Source organism: Engystomops pustulosus, chromosome 5, assembly GCF_040894005.1.
Source record: "Engystomops pustulosus chromosome 5, aEngPut4.maternal, whole genome shotgun sequence".
Classification (NCBI taxonomy): domain Eukaryota; kingdom Metazoa; phylum Chordata; class Amphibia; order Anura; family Leptodactylidae; genus Engystomops; species Engystomops pustulosus.
Genome location: NC_092415.1, coordinates 79,643,920 through 79,661,211, shown reverse-complemented (window position 1 = coordinate 79,661,211; position 17,292 = coordinate 79,643,920). Strand labels below are relative to the sequence as shown.

The 17,292-nt window shown below is 39.8% G+C and overlaps 1 long non-coding RNA gene across 2 annotated transcripts; it reads right to left on the bottom strand.

Moving 5' to 3' along the window:
* Positions 1-424: 424 nt before the first annotated feature.
* LOC140134057 (uncharacterized) lies at positions 425-12,332 on the bottom strand. Of its 2 annotated transcripts, none has more exons than XR_011856053.1 (3): positions 12,225-12,332; positions 11,175-11,293; positions 425-709 (listed from the first exon to the last, which is right to left on the bottom strand). It is a non-coding gene; the product is annotated as an uncharacterized lncRNA (long non-coding RNA). The 2 variants fall into 2 exon arrangements; XR_011856052.1 differs by lacking the exon at positions 425-709 and adding an exon at positions 6,160-6,341.
* Between the last annotated feature and the right edge of the window lie 4,960 nt (positions 12,333-17,292).

Here is a 17,292-nt window from a genome sequence, read left to right as displayed (position 1 = left end):
TTTCCTGTCCATTTCCCTGGTGTTTCCATCCTTTTCTGAGGTTCCCAGGTGTTTGGCCAAGCTTCCCTGTGCAGAGCCTTGGTCCCCTTGAAAAATGCTCGAGTCTCCCATTGACTTCAATGGGGCTCGTTATTCGAGACGAGCACTCGAGCATCGGGAAAAGTTCGTCTCGAATAACGAGTACCCGAGCATTTTAGTGCTCGCTCATCTCTAGTTATTTGTCATATGCCTTTAATATGTATTTGCATGTTTAATACTTTTGTATTTCTTGTTCTTATGGATCAAGTTTAAGAACAATTAACAATGACAATCAGTGTCAATTCTTTTACTTCAGTTTCATCATTCAAAGCAGATAAAAAAAATTTCACTTCTAATTAATTTTAGCCTGCTTACAGTAAGAAATGGAGACTACCAAGGACTGAGACCACACTGCAGATAATAAAAAGACAAGATCATCTAATAATAACAGATAGGTCGAACACAGTGGAAAATAATAGGGTCACCTCCTTTAAAAGAAGAGCAAAAGAGTGTGTGATGATGCCTTCCTTTTGCTTTCTTTCCTGAATGCACTTTTCTTTTTGTTCGCTTTCTCTTCCTGATAAAAGAATGGACTCAGCATCAGCCCGAGGGGCAGAGAGATGAATACAGAAATGCAGTATCAGCAGCCAGATTAGGCTGTCAGCCTCCAGAGCACTTCCCTGCATGAGAACTGATAAGAAGGAAAAGGTGAATGAGAACACTTGTCACAGCAGATGGTGGACTTGATTTGAAGGAGCAAAAGGGAGAAAGGAGGGGAGGACAGATCCGCTCATGATGTACCATACAACACAGAAAGGCCTTGTCCTTGACCTATCTCACTATGTTTATTTCATGTATACTGTAGCTACCAAAGAGATGCAAAGAAAGCTTACTGTGTACTAAAAATGCACTATCCTATTATTTACATGGTATTGTCTGAAAATGCTAGGAAAGAAAAATGGCATATGTGAATAATACACCATTGTTCACCATTTCCTTTTATTTGACTCTAAATAGCTATTCATTTTCCAGATTTCAATAATTTCTGCCTTGATATGTCCTTGTTTTTATTCTTTATTCATCAGTTTTGGCTAGCATATGTCCATATTCTCATGATTTTCATAGCATACACATTACAAGAGCTACTATAACCTACATACCCATGAACTATAGACATATGGTGGTATCCTTCCGCCACCCAGAGTCTACAAAATTGCTAGTCCATGCTCTCATCATTCACCGCTTGGGCTACTGCAATATTCACTGGGGTCTCACAGCTAACTCTGTCAGGATCTGCTCTTCTTTTAGCTTCTTATGGCCTTGCTTTTACTTAAAAAGGCTTTGAAAATTACGCAAATGAGCCTGAAGGGCTTCAGGTTCCATTAACATCTATGGAACCCATAGCCCTCCAGGTTTCATTTGCATACTTTTTAAAGCTTTTTTTTTGTTAAAAACAAGGGCATAAGAAGCTAAAAGAAGAGCTTCTCCTGCCAGTGGGGGCACATACTTGCATGTAAGTGTGTTTGGTTTATAATGAGAGATGGGCGAATTTGTTGAAATTCGATTTGACCCGATTAGCCGAATTTTTTGAAAAAATTTTATTCGGCACAAATGGAATCATGACGAATCACATTAAAAAACAGGTATTTCCTGGCTGCAGAGAGCCCATATTGTGTTGTAGAACGTTGGGCCATGCTTAAATATGCATAGGGAGCTTGGTTTGGTCTTCAAACAATGCTGTGTTTTGACAGCCGAATATGACAGCCGCTGCTCTTAGAATCGCTTCACTCTTCAATTCCATGTGCACTTACAGAGGCCAACTTCACCAAATAAGTGAAGCTGGAATGCAGCCTGACAAGGTAACATCTGTTCCAGCTTGAAAGGACTGAGCTGAGGGCCAAGATCCCACTATAAACATCAAAGAGTGCACTCTTTTTACACTGACATCAGATGATTCCATAGATGACGACAGAACCTGTTCTGTTAAATGCGGATAAATTTAGAAACCCCCCCAAAGAGCGCAAAGGGTGTTGACAGTAATTTTGCAACAACGTCACTGATCATTTTGCCCTTCTTTTCATCCGTCAGTGTCCGCTTTAAATCGCTCATTAATCCATCAGTATTGCTAAAGCCAAAAACAAACAGCAGTGGATCCAGAATAGAGATGACCAGTAAATGCGATATTTGCATGCCCTCTGTGTTCTGGATTCACTCCTGCTTTTGGCTTTCAATCCTGAAGCTTATCATTCCTCCTGACAGACGAAATGAAGGGGAAAACCAAACATAGTGACCACGTCATAGTTGGAGGGTGAAAACAGCATTATGGAAATCACAGAGTGTTCAGGGGAGACAGCGATCAGTTAGCAGCAGCATGAGTAGGCCACAGAGTGGCACATTGACAAATTATGGAGGTGGTAGCAACATCGTAGGCCATAGAGTGGCACAATGAATTAGAAGTTTGAAATGAATTTGAAGTTTGAAATGAATGTGAACCTGAAATTTTTTATTTAAATTTGAAGATTAGAGATGCCACATGCATCATCCATTACAATTTCTCTGAAAATATTATGTCTGCCAAAAAAGAACTTCAACGGTGGCGGTGGCAGCAGCAGCTGTGGCCCAATGACAAATTCTTTAGGTGGCAGCAACATGGTAGGCCACACTGTGACACACTGTGAGAGCATGTAGACGTCAGTGGCAGCACCAGGGAGGTCAGAGAGTGGCTCAATGACAAATTCTGGAGCTAGCAGCAACATGGTAGGCCACAGTGTGGCACAATGTTAGAGCATGGACGTGGCAGTGGCAGCAGCAGCAGGAGGTCAGAGAGTGCCACAGTGACCGGGAGATGATGTCAAAGACAAACAGCTCCCTTCAGCCTTGACTGGCTGAAATGGCATGTGTAGGGAATTGGGCACATGTAAAAGGCAAACTAAGCAAAAATACGAAATAGCCATGTGCTATGCCAAAATAACAATCTTTATTAAATATAAACAACAAAAAATGTATATACACCAGACCAAAAACCAATAAAAGCAGTTAAAAAGGAAAAAGAATCCTATATACATAAACACAAGGGAGGTTTGGGCACATGATAAGGCCCCTAGAAAAGAACACCTCCCTACCCAGCCCCACACCCTGAACCTGTCCAGCAAAAATGATGACAATGTAAGTAAAATAAATACCATCAATAATGCAACCGTGCAGCGAATGACAATGCAATGTAGATAAACATAATAGTTACCAGGCAGGCCAGACAGATAGGGGAGGGGCTGGGAGAGCCCCACGCGTATCGCCACTCACAGTGGCTTCCTCAGGGGTGACTCGTGTGGATAGATAAACCAATATATATACCTGAGCTAGTGTAATTTGGAATATCAGGTGTGGAGCGCCTTGGTGGTATAATCGCGCTCAGCGTCATCCCCGATGTAGTGCGCATGCGTGCGCGTCATGCCCGTGAGTCACATGATCACCGGTCATGTGACCAAGATGGTGGCGCCCGGCGCCGGGTGAAGTGCGCATGCCCGCGATTTGTAAGCTGGAGAGTCATGTGACAGAAGAAGTGACGTCCAGCGCCTTATAGTCTCATTGGATGTGTAATAGCTAGCACTTAGTAGTGTAAAAGAAGGATAGAAACCAGCGTAGTGTGTACAAAAAATAGTGTTGCATGTCTACAATGTGTACTTTTCTTTGGGTTTAAGTATATAGGATTCTTTTTCCTTTTTAACTGCTTTTATTGGTTTTTGGTCTGGTGTATATACATTTTTTGTTGTTTATATTTAATAAAGATTGTTATTTTGGCATAGCACATGGCTATTTCGTATTTTTGCTTTGTGTGCCACTAGGTGGCCGTAGGGCCGTGGTGCCAACGTCAGCTCCCTGGCCACGCTTCACTTTCTGCCTGCAGAATCAACATATACACACACTCGGCTCCTCTGATGTCTTAACAAAACACTGCCACACTGCCGAGATGGTGATTTTACCGCCAACACTTTGCAGTAGTGACTACTACCCCCGCTGCCTCGATGAGTCCCTGTGCCACTGCTTACTTGGACCAGCAAATTGGGATTTGTACCCCACGGCTGTTTGGCTCCATCCTTGCACTGCTGCCACCCTGCTGACTCACGGCCACAGTAGCGACTTGCTTCCTGCTCCGCTGCCTGATGCGCAAGCTGACACTCTCTTTGCCCGACAATGATGAATCCCTTACTAGACCTGGCTCCCAAGTGTGATTGGCTACATCATTTTGCATTTCTCTGTCACTGCCATTCTCCTCAATGGTGTCTGTATGCACAGCCTGCCTACTGCACGAAGCAGCAGATGTATGCCCCACCTCTTCACTGCCAAGCAGCTGCTGACTGTTCTCAAACACTTCGTCCTCCCACTATAGTGGCGCTGAGCCCAGTGCACCTATTAGCTCTCTGGCTGAGTGAAATGAACAGGACAGAGGCTGGTTGAGGACAGGTGAGGGCCGCTGACCTGCTCCTGGATCATGCCAACTAATTGTTGTATCTGACGAACCTACAGACTCTTGGCTGGGGTTGTCAGATGTTATATTTGAGGAATTGGATGACCTAGTCAACCAATCAACAACCTTTGGGTTTGGGTTACTGTGCTGCGACCTCTGCCTGCTCCACCTGCCATCTTTCTGTCTGACATAGTGGTTAATCAACTAGATGGATTTGACACTTATTTCTTGCTCTCAACTTTAGCAATAAAGAAGTATGGAAATGTGCGTTATACAGATACCCCACTACGGACACCCTGTAATTGGAGTGAAAATCACTCTATAAACTACGTAGATTTGACAAGTATTTCTTGCTCTCAACTTTAGCAACTATAAAGTATTGGAATTTGCGTTGTACAGATACCCCACAATGGACACCCTGTAATTGGAGTGAAAATCACTCTATAAATTATGTGGATTTGATACTTATTTCTTGCTCTCAACTTTAGCAACAAAAATGTATGGAAATTTGCATTATTCAGATACCCCACAACGGACACCCTGTAATTGGAGTGAAAATCACTCTATAAATTATGTGGATTTGATACTTATTTCTTGCTCTCAACTTTAGCAACAAAAATGTATGGAAATTTGCATTATTCAGATACCCCACAACGGACACCCTATAATTAGAGTGAAAATCATTCTATAAACTACGTGGATTTTATACTTATTTCTTGCTCTCAACTTTAGCAACAAAAAAGTATTGGAATTTGCATTATACAGATACCCCACAATGGATACCCTGTAATTGGAGTGAAAATCACTCTATAAATTACTTGGATTTGATACTTATTTCTTGCTCTCAACTTTAGCAACAAAAATTTACCCCACAACGGACACCCTGTAATTGGAGCGAAAATTACTTTATAAACTACGTGGATTTGACACTTATTTCTTGCTCTCAACTTTAGCAACAAAGAAGTATGGAAATTTGCATTATACAGATACCTCACAACGGACACCCTGTAATTGGAGCGAAAATCACTCTATGAACTAGGAGGATTTGACACTTATTTCTTGCTCTCAACTTTAGCAACTGAACATTCACTAGTACCTGACACATAGAAAGAAGGATGAGACAGTGTAGAGATGAGAGATGATGAGATCCATAAGATGCATACTACACACAAATACATTTTTGGCGCTGCTATTTCAGTCATAACATACACTGTCAGCTCTGATGTGTCTCCCTCCCCTGGATAAAGACCTTATCTTGCCTGTAGCTTATAGAGTAAGTCTGCTCGCACTGTTGCTTGCCGGCAGGAAGTGTCTGTTTGTGTGCTTGTCTCAGAATGCAAGGGGAGGGGCCAATGCAGAGAGGAGCTGACTGCAGCATCAGACAGGAGAAGAATCTGTCCTGCCCGACCCTAGACTTCTGATTTATGGTCTGATCCGGGGGCAAATTAAATTGTATACACCAAGACTGATGGAGACAAGTTGGAGTTATATCTGTGAAATGCTGTATTTTTGTTATAAACAGAGAATTAGAGAATGTGTTATACAGAGTATATTTAAGAATTTTGTCTTTGTGGGATTTCCCCCTGTAATGTGATGTATGTGTAACCCCTTTTTGATTGTACAGTGCCATGTCATTAATGGTGTTCTATAAATAAATCATTACTATCATCATTTATTTATTGCTGCTAAAAGTTGGACACATACAAAAGCAAAATATGTAGGGTTGAAAACCAGCTAAACAGTGAATACAGGTGTGGAAACAGGTGGATCAAGCACAGAGAGTTGAGAGTCAGGCCGCTCAAGTAGCCAGTAGCAGGAAAACAAAGAAGCGGTTCTCTCCAGCATGACATATAAAATCCTGACAAAACAAAGAGGCTGCCATTAACATGTTTCAGATGGTTACAAGTCTTTAGTCATAATGGTAATGCAACTGACAAATATATAAGCACATATAAAGGTAAAATGGACAAAAAGACATGCCTATTAAACCACCTGTAAACACTTTTTCAGGACATCAGGAATTCATTGCATGAATCTGAAAGAGACTTAAATGATTGCACCAATAATCGTGTCAACGCAGTCAAACTTTTAATCCTTAATCTATTTTTAAAAAGAATGGTGTGACATTTCCTTCATCTAAATTGGCAGAAAACACATATGTGTGAAAATAAACAAGAAACAAAAATTAGATGATTGTTCACATGATATTTCTTATAAATAATCATAATTTTCAAAATGGCAAAAAAGTGACAATTTCGACCTTTGGGCGCTATTTTCTGTTGCAGGGTTAAACGCAGTGAATATAACACGATAACATGATTTTTACTGTTTAATTTTATGTTTTATGATTTGAAGTTTTATGTTTTTTTTATTTACACAAATAAAAGAAGCTCAATGACCCTATCCAGTTTTCCTTCCACTGGTTTGGCAGTTACCAATCACAAGTTGATCTGCCAATCTCTGATATCTTAAATAGTAACTAAACCATTGAGCCATTTTTTTAAAGGAAACCTACCATGAAGAATCTACTATCAGAAGTAGACCTGTTGGTAGATTACTAGGGCGACAGAGCCCTAGTGGGCCCCTTTATGGGCCCCCCTTCAGTAGTCACACTGCCCCCCCCTCCACCGCGTAGACACACCCTCTCCCCCTGTATACACACTTCTACCCTCTCCCCCTGTATACACACTGCCACCCTCTCCCCCTGTATACACACTGCCCCCTCCCCTCCTCCCCCTGTATACACACTACCCCCTCTTCCTGTATACACATTGCCACCCTCTCCCCCTGTATACACACTGCCACCCTCTCCCCCTGTATACACACTGCCCCCTCCCCTCCTCCCCCTGTATACACACTGCCCGCCCCTACTGTATACACACTGCCACCCTCTCCCCCTGTATACACACTGCCACCCTCTCCCCCTGTATACACACTGCCACCCTCTCCCTGTATACACACTGCCCCCCTCTTCCTGTATACACACTGCCACCCTCTCCCCCTGTATACACACTGCCACCCTCTCTCCCTGTATACACACTGCCACCCTCTCCCCCTGTATACACACTGACCCCCCTCCTCCTGTATACACACTGACCCCCCTCCTCCTGTATACACACTGCCCCCTCCCCTCCTCTTGTATACACACTGCCCCCCCTCCTGTATACACACAGCCCCCCCTCCTCCTCCTGTATACACACTGCCCCCCCTCCTCCTCCTGTATACACACTGACCCCCCCTCCTCCTGTATACACACTGCCCTCCCCCTGTATACACATAGCCCCCCCCCCCCCCTGTCTACCCCCTCACCTCACTGATGCAGCTCTCTCTGTGTGGTCACTGCTTTCCCTGGCAGGTCATGTGACCATGACGTCATCCCAGGTCCTTCAGTCTCCGATGATGCAGCTCCTGCCGGGGAAAGCAGTGAGTGACTGCAAATGTTCTCATAGCGATCTGTGTCCGGAAGAAACAGATTGCTATGAGAGACGCCCGACACTGCCACAATTGATCTGGGGGCCCGAGTGGGCCCCTCCAGTACCCTGGGGCCCGGGCACTTGCCCGCGTTAGGTGGGTGCTGGCGTCGGGCCTGTGCAGATGCTACTGCGGCGCGTACTAGCCTTAGTTCCTAGTGTCTGGTCAGGCTAGTACAAGTCTCAGTAGCCTCCTCAGCTAATTTACATGTTAGTAAAATAAAGTTTTCAACAAGTTAGGTTAGGTTCCAGGATTATTAAATTACAGATAAGGGCAGAGGCAGGCAGGAGGAATCTACCATCAGATCTACTTCTGTTGGTAGATTTCTCATGGTAGATTTCCTTTAAGCTCAAAAATGAATAGTGCAGGTGATGGTAATAAACATTGTCATATAGTTCACTTCTCTGTGCCTTTATTGTACTCCTTTGTCCTGCAGTGAAGACCTCATTCAGGTGATGATTCACCCCACTGCGTATATATTGAACTATCCAGGGACTTAATGTAAAGAGTTAAACCACAAAGGCAGGAGAGAAAAAAGGGGGAAAGTTGGAAATTGGAAAACCAAACACCTTTCCGCTCACAGAGGTTTAAATCTAGCTACTGCTGTATTCAATTGATGAATTTCAATTTAGTTATTGTGGAATATTTAAATGAACATAAAGTACTATGTGTCACAAAATCATCTGGATATGTTAAAGCACTTCAAAGTTATGACCATTTATTGTTAAACATTTTTAAAAATTGGGCCTGGTCAGGAAAGTGAAAACTAGCTTCAGCAGCAAGGGGTTAAATTTGAATCCAGCAAATGCAGAATTTGACAGCTAAATGTTGAATCCAGCGAATGTGGAATTTGATGGTATAAATTTTGAATCCTGGTAATGTGAAATTTTTAATCCATCTAATGCAGAATTTTTAAAAGTTGAAATTCTAAATGCAAAGAATGCAGAATTTTTAATAGTTTAAATTTGGAATCCGGCAAATGTGGAATTTTACTTATTTGGGCTCTCTAACCACTCAGGCACTGCTCCTGCTACTCAAACAAGTTCCTCCTTCTCATACTGCCACTGGGGACTGAAAGTAATGCCTTCACGAAAGTGCACTTGTTCTCTGTCATTTTTGTATCATAATCTACTGGTGGAATGAAAGATGTTATGCTATCCTTAGTAGTTTGGATCCAGCAGGGTGGCCACCGAGCATTTAGAATCAAAGTGATAGGTGAACATAAGCAGGGTGTGTACACCAAAAATGTGCTCAATAAGGGGCTCCTGGATCCCAATCCACAGCTCATGGGCAGTGTATTTTGCCCACACAGTTACTTCATTCTGTGGATAACAAAAGGGAAATATAATAGCCAGCTGAAATTATTCTTATAATGTGTATTTATAATGATAATCTTATAATTTTACTCTTACTACTTTTTTTGTTAAGATACTGCTTACTATATTCAGATGTTTCTTTGCTATCTCCATAGTTCCCTATCAGTCCCTCCAATCCAGTCTGTGATTCGACAGAACTTTCTGTCTCTCTATTCACCTCATGCTGATCCCCTCCCCCACCTTTACTCTGCACTTTCTACACCTTGCAAAGAAGCTATTAACATTAATTCTCATACAGCACAAACCATACACTTTATGTAACCGTTTTACATCTGTTTTTGACTACTTATTTAATTTTATTTATGGTTCTCCAGGTGATGAAAGACTAGTCACCATATACATGGCTAGTCACTATACACATCCTGTATGTGCATGTGCAGTGTTTAGTGGATTTACTTGTAGAAATCACACTGGATTTGCTGCTAAATTGATGAATAAGAAAACACAAGATACCATGGAATCTGTGGTCAGAGTGAATTGGACTTGGCTTTAGGGTAGATACAGGAAGAGGTTAGTGTCCATTTTAGTAGCATGTATAGTAACTTCACCACTGAAAATCTTTGTCAAAAACATTCAGAACAAAAAAATGCCATAGCTTTGAAAAGAAAAGGGTAAGTACAACAATATGGGCATTGTTCTGTTTGTTTCTAAAAGGGGAATCACATCTGACAATTTGGTAAAATCATTATAACTTCGGAGTTATGTCTTCAATACTAGAATTGTATATTGTGTGTATATGACCAGACAAATGGGGAGTCCCTTCCCTGAAACATGAAGTCATTTAATAATGAGAAATATAATATTGAGGCTGGTTGATTGGCTGAATTTATTACTAGTCGATTATTTATAGGAAAGCACAGAAAATTACGTAGCTTAAAATGGTATATGCATGCATAGCAAATTCAAAAAGGAAAACCTTAGATAAACCCTGGGATCAGTTATATGATCACTACCACCACAAAATAAACTATCCACTGATTATTAAAGTAAATCTATTATAAAAAATCAAAGATAACAAACCAGGGACACTTACTCAGATCCAGGCACTGTGACTGTGGTGATCTTCTTATATTTGTTATCCATGGCCTCCTTCCTTATGCTAATGTGTCTGAAGGGCTCCTAGGAGTGCTACCAGAGTCTCTCAGTGCTGCAGCTTCACAGACTGTTACAGTGTGCAGGAGCACTTTCCACCATGTGCTGAAACCTCCTCTGCCACAGTGAGATTACATGAGGAAGAGTGCAGGGAAAGAGCTGAGGAACCAGGGGAGGGTGAAAGTGTAACAACCTGTGAAGCTGGTGCTCTGGTAACTCCACCAGGAGACCTTAAGACTCATTAGCATGATCTTTAAGGTTGATTTTAGAAGTAATGAGGCTATGGGGTAACACATATATGAAAATTACCACAGTCAAGATGCCTGGATCTATTAGTAAGTGTCCTTTGTTTATCATGCCCAATTTTTATAGCAGATTTTTTTCAACGTGTATTCAAGAAACTCAACGTGGATTTCCAAAGTCCCCTATTGCCTGGGTGAGTGTTCCAAATCCTTCAACCAAGTTGTCTGCATTAAGATAAGACAGCTTGCCAGACATGCCCCCCCCCCTCCTTGTCCTAAAAAGCAGCATTAGATCAGTATACACACAAATAATCTCAATGGGTTATAGTATTCTGATGCCACATTTGTACATGGCAGGTACTATTGGGCTACAGTATAGTGTATACTCCATTCTTAGGTCTAAATTCAAAAACGATATCATGTATATAACTTAAGCATAATTATCTTGCTCTTTAACTGATACTGTATTATGGTGTTTACTATTCATATAGTTTAGCCAATATATCCTACCTGACTTGTTGTTGTTATATACACACGGTATGCTGTGATCATACATTGTTCTCTCCATTGTATAAAACATAGCAACAAACCTGTCAGTTTTTGTTGCATGGATGCGTCACATGATGTAACTGAAAGATATGGATAGGCCACAGTGAGTGCCACACTGGGGTGCAGAGGTGAACTTTTGGTTCATAAGGTGGTGATGAGCTACTGTTGAACAAGAAATGTAAATGATATTGCTTCTCTGAGGCCCCTGAATAAATTTGTTCCCAAATTGTGGAGGTTTCCAAAATATGACTGGACAGGTGGAGCGGTAGAATTGAATATTAACTTCTTTTTCAACGTAGCTTGTATAGTAAGCTACATTTTCCAAGAGATTTGCAAACTATAATAAAATTTGATGCAGATTCATCAAACCAAAAATGTTGCATGAGTTGTAAATGCCCTATCAGTTTTAACATTACTATGTAAATGACACTTCGTATACATACTTTCTTTGTAAGTAGATATGCTGCATTGCTTTTTGTCAGTATACTGTCAACAGTACTTTCTGTCTTTACTGGATACTCAAGGTCATTGGAATTTGGAGGAAATTAAACAGTAAGCCCCATACTAAAAAAGTTATTTAAGCTACCCCTCTGACTGCAGTCAATGATCACATAAAAATTACTGTGCAACTTCTGGACCCTTGTGAAAATTATGTTGCCCAGAGAAATTGTGGCCGTGTTTTATTTGTATCTCTCCTGCATGGCTTACACAGTAGCAACAGGACACTGGACACAATCATGTCCATTTGGTCATAAGAGAGACATTGAAAAAGTTGTCTTATTTAGGCAAAACTCAATAACTAATAGCTAATAAAGGGGTTATCTAGAATTTATCTCTGGACATTTCCTTAAACATCAGTATTGTAAACAATAAAATTATTCACTGCTGTGTCACATTGTTCTTTGATAAAATGACATGCACCAATCTTCAATGATCTAATATATAAAGCTGAGTGTATGTGTATGTATGTCTATCAGCTAAAGGAATCTGCATCGTCGCATTTACAATCACCAAATTTTGCACAGCCGCTCACTGGGACTCAGGAAACATCATAGACTTGGTTTGGAGCTGAAATTGTAACGCTGCGCTCTCCAAAATACAGTTATTAACCACCATATACAGGAGCCAGTATCTGCTGCTGCTGCTGTGGCAGTTAGAAGCTAATCTGTGATTGGTTGTGGTTTTGCCACAGGTCATTAACATGAGCTCTGAGCTGTGATTGGTTACTATAGGAAATGAGTATAAGGCAGTTTATGTGTAAGGGTAAGATGGATAGGGATACAGAGATAGGAGGAGATTTATCAGAAATGTCTGAGGTAAAACTGTTCCAGAGATGGTCAGAGACCATCACAGTCAGAGATATAAAGAGAAAACCAAAGACAGTCAGAGACAGAGACAGTCTGAGAAAGTCAGAGACATTCAGAGAAACCTGTAGTCACAGACATGTCAAAGATAGCTGGAGACAGACACAGCCAGACACAGCCAGAGACAAAGACAGTCTGAGAAAGTGAGAGACAGAGACAGTCTGAGAAGGTCAGAGACAGAAACAGTCAGAGACAGTTGAAACTGAGATGGTCAGTGCCAGAGACGACGGAGGCCGTTGGAGACAGAAACAGTTGGAGGTAGAGACAGATAGACACAGGCAGATAGACACAGAGACAGTCAGAGACACTCTGAAGAGAGAGAGATAGATACAAATAAAAAAAAAATTGTTAACCCATTCTATTTTGTTATAGATAAGAGCAGTTATTTACTTTCCCAGGTAACGCTGGGAGCTACAGCTAGTAGTGAATAAAGTTGTATACTTTGCATTTAATAAAAGCATTTTAGTAAATCCAAATTACTTAGAAAGAAATCCATCTCTTTAAAATGAGTCACATTTTGCATGTAGCACTGTTGGATTTAATTATGCCTGTGCCAATTTTTAGCAAATAAATATAATACATCTGCATGACAGAAATAAAATGATAGGCCATCACATCAAATGAGCAGATAACACTTAATCAGCATGATATGTATCACTCGGCCTTCTATCACTGTCTCCAAACAGCATATTTGATGCAAAACAATGGCTCCTAATGGATTTTCCCTTCAATATACCTGCAGCAGTTTATTTGCATCATTATTTAAAAGCACTTTGAAAAATTGCTCTCACAGATTATACAGGGAAATCAAGCATACTTATGGCATACAGAACTCAGTTCCACAGCACCTTGGAGAGCTCCTTCATTATCAGCCCCATGCTAATGTAACCCATGTTCTTTGTGAACGGAAAGACAACATGTTTCCCTTTTTGCTTTTAGAAGTATTAAAATGCCTTGAGACCACATTTATTTTAAAAAAATATTAGCATATATACGTGAGCCTCAGTTCTGACAGGAAACTGACAGGAAATACTGTCAGTATTTCCATTTATTTACCTCGATTTAAAAAAGATGATAAATAAATGGAAATAAACTTAACATAACTAAATACATGGGGGATGTTTCTGGCTCTGGTCTCCTAATAGGTATTTGGTGGCATAGGCGCAATTGCAGGGGGGTATAGTGCGACTGCTTTCAGTTAATGTTTATCAGTTAACATCTATCTGTTCTTTCCATCTCTCCCATCTATCTATCTGACCGCAGTGTATACCACAAGCAACACGAGCATCTAAATTTCAATATATCATCTATGTATCTATCTACAACAAGATTATTCAAGTAGCTTGACAAACAAAAGAAGGAAAAATGGTGGGTGCACGTGGCATAGGACTGGGCATCAGGTTCTCCACATCATATACTGTAAGCTCTTGTGCGCAGGGCCCTCACTTCCATGACTATCTGTACTCTGTAATGTAATATTATATTTGTATATGTCTCCTATGATTTGTAAAGTGCAGCAGAATTTGATGGCGCTATATAAAGATTATTATTATTATTATTATTATATGATTCCAGTAAAGCATCACTCAAGAGGATTGAGTGAAAAAATGTGTCTCAGTAGATGTGAGCCTTTCTCAAGCTAAATATTATTATATATACAAAACGGAGGACATCACATAATACAAATAAGCTCCACCTGCAGATGAGTTGAAAGTTCAAATGTGTAATAGTATACATCAATTGCATCAAAATCACAATCAAAGTTAAAAGTGAAGTACGTTGTGAGTTGGCATATACATACATATTTCAGTGATATAAGTGATCAGACAATATATATTTCAATATAGATGTTATAATCATACCCTAAAAGGGTTGTGGATGCTCTCCCCATTGATGCATCAGTATTAAACAAACATGGCATGTAAACAGGCGTGAAACACATGGTAAATAGTAAATTGGACATAGAATGTATTGCCAGCATAATACCAAATAAGGTGTTCAGCCATTCTAATCTAACCACCACCCCCCCCCCCCCAACTCGGGGAAGGAGAAAACAAGCTGGGTAGGCAGAAGGGTAACACCACCATAATTTCCAATAGCAGGCATGCCCTATAGTAACCCTACAAAGTAATAACTAATATAATTTATACCCAAATAATGTCTGCGACAATAATGAAGTGCCAGATAGAACAATAATATGCCAAGGCTAAGAAGAAAGAAAAGAGACAGACAGAATTGTAGCTGATGTGATCCATAAAAATTCTTATGTACAGAAAAATACACATCATAAACCATAATAATAATGGAAATAGCTAAAGAGGTGAAGGGGGGAATATGCCCATGTGCTTAACAATAACTTCATCGATTTCTAAAATAAAAGGAAAGATATATAAAAAATGTGTAAAAAAAATCACAATATTAATTACAATCCACCTAAATCATCATTAGATCACTCTATGATTTCACAAACTTTTTTTCGTGCATATTTCGTGCACCTGTTTACATGCCGATTTGATTTAATACTGATGCAATCATGTGAAACAATGGGGAGAGAATCCACTACCCTTTTAGGGTATGATTTTAACATCTGTATTGAAATATATTTTCTGATCACTTATATCAATGAAATATCTACGTATGTGGGTGCCTACTCATGCCCATAATGGTTGGTACATGTAGATAGATTACAATTCATATTACTACAATTATATGTAATTTAATATAATGGATTTTAATGTATACACTGCATTTTTATCTTTGATTATGATTTTGATGAAATTGATACATATTATTGCAAATTTGCCCTTTCTTCTCATCGTTAGGTGGAGCTTTATTTTTCAGGTGATGTCCTCCATTTCGTATACAGTATATACATTACTTGTATGTTTTCACTAATATTTAGTATGAGAACTATGTGCAGTTGTTGAGGTGAAAAGTTGCTCTACATATGTAATAAAATCCACTGAAACCCTTTTTCAATCAATCATCTGGAGTGCTTCTTTCTATCTATCTATGTAAAATAACTGATGTAAAAAATACAGATTTTCACACTGTTTCCCATTGACTGCAAATAGGCATATATAGTTTAGCCTTGTATAATGTTGATATTATCAAAAAAATTGGTTTCTATGAACTATTTTAAAGATTCATTCACATGCTTTAGTGTTTCAAAGTTGGAATGTTCATCGTACTAGAAATAAAACATATGTATGTAAAGAATAGTTTGCAATTAAGATATTTATTTAGAGTTTATTTCTCTGGTTACTAAAGACCCTATTAGACCGAAAGATTTTATCATGAGGATGCTTATTCCTGGTAGTCGAATACTGCTGCCAGTAGTGTTATCTGAAGCTCCCAGATCCGTTAATCAGGTCAAGATACCCCAACTGTAAAGCACTAGTTTATTTGAATGGGGAAGAGACACCTTAGCATCCAATACAGTTCATGGACCCAAGTTCCAACCAAACAGACTAAAGATCCAGCCCTGAGGGCTGTCAACCACCTTATAAAGTGTTCATTATTAGGTTGACTACTTAACCTAAGTAAGACAGAATTAATAATTGTTCCATCTAATAGTCAAAGTTGTTAACATGTACAGTCACCTTTAGCTGATATGACACCATTAATCACTAGGAGAACATACTGTATACACCACAGTACAGGCAGTCCCCGGGTTACATACAAGATAGGGTCTGTAGGTTTGTTCTTAAGTTGAATTTGTATGTAAGTCGGAACTGTATCTTTTATCATTGTAATCCCAGCCAGAACTTTTTTGGTCTCTGTGACAATTGGATTTTAAAAATGTTGGGTTGTCATAAAAACCAGGATTAACACTAAAGCTTCATTACAGACTCCTTTGATAATTGTTACAGCTGCTCATTGTAGCCTGGGGCTAAAGTACAATAAATTGACAATATCCATAGGTCCGTTTGTAACTAGGGGTCGTATGTAAGTCGAGTGTTTTTAAGTAGGGGACCGCCTGTATAGCATAATGATAGCAGTATAACTTGAGAGTTCCCAATAAAAAATGTGTTAAGTGTCCTACACCTACCATGTGACATTTATAATGCTGGTGTTTTATGTGGTAGATCATTTTGTGGGGCAGTGGGTGTAATGGCTACCTGCACATGTAATATAAGGCGATCCAATAGGTCCCTTAATCCAGTAGGATGTGACCTGTACTATGAATAATGCATGATAATTTGTAGCCTAGAATATACAAGTAACAATAGTAAGTTACAAAAACTAAAATTTTAGAAAAAAGCTGCTACATACAGATCTTCTATTGTTTACTGCAAACATGATTGGTTGTGTTACAAAAAACGAAATGAAAAAGAAAGTAAAAAAAAATGTCTAAAGCGCAATCAATCAGAGCTCTTGTTCAGATCGCAAAAGAGAAAAGCAAAGCTTTGCAAATCCACAAATTATGTTTCAAGTTGATTTAGGGTAATTAGTTAAGTTATGGATGCATTATCTGATTACTATAATTGCAGCCACAAAGCAGCATGCTGATGACTTTGGGGATTCTGCTCTGCACTTTGAAAGTGTCCTAATTATATCTGTACATTCGTATGAAGAAGGTGGTCTACATTTGGACTATCTCACTGAATACATGTTTCAGAGCCCAGCGATGGATTAACACTGCAGTGTGAGAAATAAATGACTCCTTTCCCTCCTTTCATTCTTTCTAAACCTGGATGCAAGCTGTTAAGCAC